At 35.2% G+C, this 7,093-nt stretch overlaps 1 long non-coding RNA gene across 1 annotated transcript; it reads left to right on the top strand.

The window, feature by feature from the left end:
- The first annotated feature begins 5,126 nt into the window (after nt 1–5,126).
- LOC127958632 (uncharacterized) lies at nt 5,127–5,713 on the top strand. Its single transcript, XR_008154109.1, has 2 exons — nt 5,127–5,359; nt 5,481–5,713. It is a non-coding gene; the product is annotated as an uncharacterized LOC127958632 (long non-coding RNA).
- Nucleotides 5,714–7,093: the final 1,380 nt, after the last annotated feature.

Below are 7,093 nucleotides of genomic sequence, written 5' to 3'. Positions count from 1 at the left end.
TGCTCCCAGACGTCGGGAGCCGAGGCCGATTCGGTGGGGACCGGAACGAGAAACAGGGATCGGGTGCAGGGGGAGAACATGACGAAGCCACCGTAAAGCGATTCGTGAGAAGGATCCGAGAGAAAGCCAGCCCGCAGATGAGCTTTCAGCTTCAAGAAGTATCCTCCACGGTTTCCTCGTTTCCTCCTTCGCTCCTTCGCTTTCTCCGCGGGATGTTGAGGGGCCACCGGCGGATATGTCCCGGGATAGCCGATGTGAACAGCTCATCAGTCTTGTTAAAGGAGCAGTGCACATCTAAAGTGTAAGACTATTTTTTTACAACCACTTTGCTTTTTCAAATCATGCCCTCAATTTTGAACTCAGGGTTAATATTATTAGATAATTTAATTTTAGGTGGTAACTTACAATCTCAAAAAATAAACTGTCTGCACACTTGAATCCTTAAAGCAAATTTAATCACCAAGCTTTCGGTCAAACGACCATCCTCAGGGCAAATAAATGTACATGGACAATAAATGTAGCAATCAACTGTGTTCAAACACATCAGGACAATCAACAGTGATTACCACACCTGTGAAAGCCAGGTAGGAGAGTTGTAGTCCAATGGTGGGAGCAGAGGTGTCAAGTAACGAAGTACAAATACTTCGTTACTGTACTTAAGTAGAAATTTGGGGTATCTATACTTTACTTGAGTAATTATTTTTCAGCAGACTTTTTACTTCTACTCCTTACATTTTCACGCAAGTATCTGTACTTTATACTCCTTACATTTTAAAAATAGCTCCGTTACTGCTATTTCATTCCAGCTTGTCAGTTGTCATCATTCAAAAAAAAAAAAAAACCTATCCAGATAAATCGCGCCATCCGGATGCAGTGAATTGGATTGTGGTTGGATGAGAAGTATAAACATATACCATTCCGACACCCTATTGGTTTGTACGCGATCCATCGCACCTGCATATGACACAAATAACATCACACTCCAGCAAGGAAATAGCCAGTTTTGGGTTCGTTTATCAAAAAATATATTTATTAAAAGTAAGGTTGGGTATGGAACCGGTATCCGATCGCCTCAGTCATATGAAACCGGCATCAGGCCGGTCTCGTCCCCGTCTTTCAGCCCGCTCTTCAAACCGCAGACAGCGAGCGGACTCATACAGAGACAGAGGACACAAGGTATGTGTTTATCGATAGATTGTTAGAATATCCGTATCTGTGCAGTTCTTTGTCATAAATACAGTTTACAAAAGGTCACGAGGGAGCCGGTTTCCCATCTACTGTAAAGTTTTCGCTCATCACACCTCAGGTGTTTACTCCAGCGAAAATCTAGCCCTTAACACATATGAACGAACACATACTTTAATTACACTTATTTAAATATACTTATTTTAATCATACTTACTTTATACATACACTAGCTACTGTGCAAAAGTCTTAGGCACGTTAGTATTTTCACTTAAAAGAATGGTGTTCGGCTATTTATATATTTTGCTGTAGTGTGTCAGTATAAAATATCAGTTTACATTTCCAAACATTCATTTTGCTGTTGTCAAACTGCTTGTGCATTCAAAATCGCACTAGATTATTATTAAAATTAATGGCAAACTGATATTTCCTACTTACACACTACAGCAAAAGATATAAATAACTGGCTTAAAACCCTTTTTTGGGGTGAAAATACGATTTTTTCTTTTCCATAAGACTTTTGCACAGTACTGTATTTTAAAAACGACATTGTTGCTACTTTATAAAGAATGACCATACAGTAATTCACAGAACTGATAAAAGACAGTGACAGACAGCACTCATCTTAACTAAATATCAGAGTGAGTGACAGAGATTCAGTAGAAACATTATGTGTGCTTTTGTATTAAATAATGACCCATTGTGAAATAGATTTATTAGCCTTAGATTAAGGGAAGCACAACTTGGGAAATGAGAGCATCTAAGGTGAAAGCTATGGATTTATTTTAAATATTTGTAATGTTCTTTAATATTATCCATAGTTTTTTTTTAAGGTTCTTTTTTTTTAAGTATCGGTTCAGGCACCGTTTAGGCACCAGTACTGTTTAAAAAGTATCGAAAAGGCACTGGACCCTACTTAAAAGTTATTATTTCTCACTGGCTCATTTACCAAATGGGTGCTTTCTCTTCCTCCTCCACAAATTAAGCTTCTGTAGGTATTTCGGTAGCGAGACGTTTTAATAAATAATTGTTTGCGATTGACGACGCGATTGACAAATGTGTGATAACTAGGCTTTACCAACTTTGTAACTCGTTACCCCCCCGAACACTGAACATAGCAGACGTATGTACCAAATACAAGAAGCTATGAGTTATTTTTAGTTTTTAGTTTTTGATTAATCACTTGGATTAATCATTCGTTTTGACAGCACTATAACGTTTATTGTAAATAGACAACCATACAAGGGTAATTGTTATTAAGTCTGCCCTGGGTACACCAAATGTCTTTTCCATTGCCCTCACAGATTCCTGCAGCTAAGCTTGGATGTACATTTACATTACATTAAAGGTTATTGATGAAATGCCTCTGAAGTTTGACTTTTTGCACCATAAAAATACTTATTGGCAACTAGTCATCATATCTCTAGCTCTTTAATGTATTTGCATTGTATTAAAATGCGTTTATTTTCAATGGGCATATATGTGGGTGAAACAGGTAGTGCATCCCAAATTTTTGAACATGAACATTTTAATATAACATTATAGTCATTATGGCCTTTAGAAAAATGTTTTTTTTTAGGAGGTGGGGTAGTGCACAATAGGCCCCTGTGGCACGGCCCAAGCTTTTGTTCTTAATTGCATTTTATCCCTTACATTACTTTTACTTTTATACTTTAAGACGTTTTTTAAACCAGTACTTTTACACTTTTACTTGAGTAAAAAGCTTGAGTTGATACTTCAACTTCTACAAAAGTCTTTTTAAACCCTAGTATCTATACTTCTACTTGAGTAATGAATGCCAATACTTTTGACACCACTGGGTGGGAGTTGTAGTTTTTAACTACAATTAACCTACCCAACATACTGAGTTATCTAGGTAATTCACACCTTTACTCCCCATAGTGAAAATCCCCACTACAAGAAACAAACATAAATACAAATATACAAAACTATAGGCACATCTGAAATGTAGTATACATACATGCATACATACATGCTGAATATGTACATGGAGACTGCAAGGACATCAGTAAAACCTTCATAGACTGCAGTATTCAAGACTTATAAAAATGTTACAACTGTGACTATAGCATGACACTCATGTCGAAGTCCACATTTAAACCTTTGGGATGTAAGGCATCCAAAGTATGAATCCAGTACAGTTCCCTTTGACATAGCACTTTATCAGTGTTGCCAATGTTGTAATTTAGTCTGCTCAATTCCCTGAAAACGGAGAGAGAGAAGAGACTGAATGAGCACACTCTGTATAGTGACAGGCCACAAGGTAGTTAGGGTCGGCACGCCTGATAGAGCTTTTATGCTCACTGATCCCCTGTTTTAAACAATGTGTGGTCTTACCCACATACACCATGTCAAATAACATTCTTAGTTTTACATGTAATCATGTCCTTTACATTGTAACTCTTACGGATCTGGGGTGTTTAAAGTTATAGGTCCTGTGTGTATTAATATATGGGCACAATTGCCACAGGTATAGTTACCATCCCTAAAAGGTGCTAAGAGTGTTTGGGTAGAAGCTGATTTTATACATGCTTTAACTACCCTATTGCGGAGGGTAGGGCCCCGTCTGGACACAAACCAGGGTGGATCCCTAAATTTATCCTGAAGAGAAGGATCATCAGATATTAGATGCCAATATTTCATTACGGTGTTTTTAATTATAAAGGATCTTGGAGTAAAAGTAGTTATGTAGGAGACAGAAAACTTTTTATCCTTTTTAACTCTTTTTCAAAAGGTGTGGCCGTGGTGTAGAAAGGGCAATATTATATGCCTCTTCAATACTTTTAGTGGGATAACCCCTGGCTAGAAATATTTGCCTTATATTTAAACTCTTCGATTAAAGGACAAATCTGTCAAGTCTATAGAATTGACTCTTAGACAGGCCGTTTTTTAGGGCACTGGGATGCGAGCTGCTTGCCAGAAGAAACAAATTGCGATCAGTCTCTTTACGATAGAGGGTTGTGGTCAGTCTACCATCTTCTAGTTTGATCCACATGTCTAAGAAATGTACACATCTGGAGTCAAAAGTGAATTTTAGATCTGAGCTCATCCTGTTGAGGTTAATGGTGAATTCATTCAGCTCACCTTGGGACCCTTTAAAAACACACAAGATATCATCTAAATATCTAAAATATCTGATGATATTACTGTAGAAGGGATTTCTATCCTAATTAAAAATAAACTGTTGTTCAGAGAATCCAACATACAAGTAAGCATAACTGTTATGTTGTTGGCAAAAGTACTCCCCATACTTGTTACCCTTTGTTGTAAGGTGGTAACTTACAACAAATTGCTTGCATCCCCCCTTGTGTCATCTCCTTCCTTTCTCAATCATCGGTCAAATTTACATGTGAAACAACAAAACACTAAGACCCCTCTAGCATACTACTATCCTTATAGGCAGTTGTCTATGGCATATTATACAATTTTCCTACATGTAACTTTTTAAAAGCAAAATTCAGCTGCTCATAAAACTCTGAAATGCTAATTATTATTTTTTTAAGTAATCCAGTAGAGGATTTACATTTTGCACTATTGTTAAATGGAGAGTAATTTTGTAATGGTTAGAAAATGTGCAGTATGCATACAACAGATCCATTTCTAAAATATCCGCTTTACATTGCGTAAGCTGTTGTTTATAAGTTGCTCTCTGTATGGAGAGAGTGAAAATGTCTTCAGAATTAGTATGGAACTTTGTTTGAACTTTAAATTTATATAAATATACTTTTGAATCTATATTTTCTATAGATTTGTACTATCAGCTGAAAACTTCAGTCCTGACTTTTAGTGTTCCAGACTCATTTCAGGATACTAAAGGCTAAAGGCACAGCTTGACAAGTAACCTGATATGGTATACAAGTACCATGAAAAAAGCAAAGAATTTCATTGGTAACGTCCCATAGCCAGTTTTTTCTCTCTCTCTCTCTCTCTCTCTCTCTTTCTCAGACAGCAGCCCACCCTATTTAAACCAGTGCCCTGTCCCACCCTGTGCTGAATGCGAACCCAAATCTTGACCTGTTTGGAAACAAAATTGATGGAGCTTGGAAAAATGGCATCCCGCAGGAATGAGCCAACTTATCTTGCCTGGTCCATCTTCAACACTTTTTGTTGCTGTTTGCCACTTGGCATTGCAGCAATCATCTACTCATGCAGAGTAAGTAACTTACCATTCATTTTATTTACAGCTCTTATAAATAAATTAAAATAAATAAATAAATGAATAGTACATACGTATTCTGTGCTTTTATTAATATTATATATTATTACTATTGTAGGCAGACAATGCAAATTCACTTGGAGATGCTGGAAGAGCTCAAGAGTCCTCCAGGATAGCAAAGAACCTGAATATTGCTTCACTGGTGATTGGACTGATTGGATTAATTATGTTGATTGTAATGGTGGTGATTGGAGGCTCAAAAATGTAAACAACATAACCATATGCCTTTGATTGAATGTGGTGGGGGGGGGTTGTTTTTTTTTTTTTTTTTTTTTTTTTTGCTATTCCAAAGACACTGCAAACTATGAACTAGACCACTCAACTCTAGAGATGATGAAGACCAGCTGTGGCTTGAAAACCAATGATAGCCATGCAATGTTTTGTTTTTGGGGCAGAAATTAAAGAGCTACAGAAATATAAATTGATTTGTTAATATAACAATTATTAAGAAAAATAATGTACAAACCAAAGTTTTTCTGTTCATTTTTTATTTTATTTTATTTTTTTCCTTTTTTTAAGTCTTTTCATTTTTATTTTGCATACAAGTGAAATGTTTATGGGAATTATTTTTCTGTCAAATAATATCATAAAATGTCCTTCATTTTAATTAGTGTAGTATTTCATGATTCAGTGCAATGAATGCAAAAACTGTAATCAAAAGGCTACTATATTAAACATTTACATGGAAAATGTAGCTGGTAAATGGCTTATGTAATGCTTTTCTGCATTTATGTATTTTGTGTGTGTGTGTGTGTGTGTGTGTGTATGTATATATATATATATATATATATATATATATATATATATATATATATATATATATATATATATATATATATATATATATATATATATATATATATATATATACACACACACACACACAAGTATTACATACGTTAAGGCATTTAAATGTAACAGATTCTCACATTTTATATTTTTTTTCCAAGTACTTCTCTTTTATACATAACATTTTGCCATGATAAACAAGCCTGTATTTTTTAGTTTTCTTCATGTATATCAACTTTTATTAAAAGTCATTTCATCCTTAAAAATTGTTGTTTTGTTGAAAATATCCATCCCAGTGCACCGAAGTGATGTCATAAATATTTCTGTAATATGAGATCACAAGTCAGATGTCAATGAGCAACAAATGAGTTCATTGTAAGAGATCTAATAGTAAGAAAGTATTTATATGTGAACGGATATAAGGGAGGGGCATATTTCATGTCTGTTATCACTCTATTATAGACTCAGTCTGATAAATTGTATTCTGTGCTCTCAGGTCAGTTTTACTAGGACTAGAAGTTTAATATAACAGTTTTATGTAAAAGTTTGCTTTTTCTTAGTGTGAAGAACATTTTATATAATCGAGAAAAAAAAATTAGCTGTAAAGAAGATGAAAAGGTTTCATGGATGTTCAAGGTTCTTCATGGAACCACAGATGTCAATAAAGAACCATTATTTTTGGTAGATCTGCTTGAAATGCTCAGAACACCTTCAAAAAGTCAGTCCTTTAACACTCCTGATGATTGTTTTGGTCCAAAAGCCAACTAAAACTAGGTGTTTTATACATTGTAAAAATGAAAAGTTACATAACCTCCACTTGCAAAATCTCCTCCTACATTTCTGTTACACTGTTGGATTTTTATGAGAATAGGAGCATCTACT

Source organism: Carassius gibelio, chromosome B5, assembly GCF_023724105.1.
Source record: "Carassius gibelio isolate Cgi1373 ecotype wild population from Czech Republic chromosome B5, carGib1.2-hapl.c, whole genome shotgun sequence".
Classification (NCBI taxonomy): Eukaryota; Metazoa; Chordata; class Actinopteri; order Cypriniformes; family Cyprinidae; genus Carassius; species Carassius gibelio.
The sequence above is the reverse complement of the archived record's forward strand: the minus strand, read 5'-3'. Positions and strand labels throughout refer to the sequence as shown.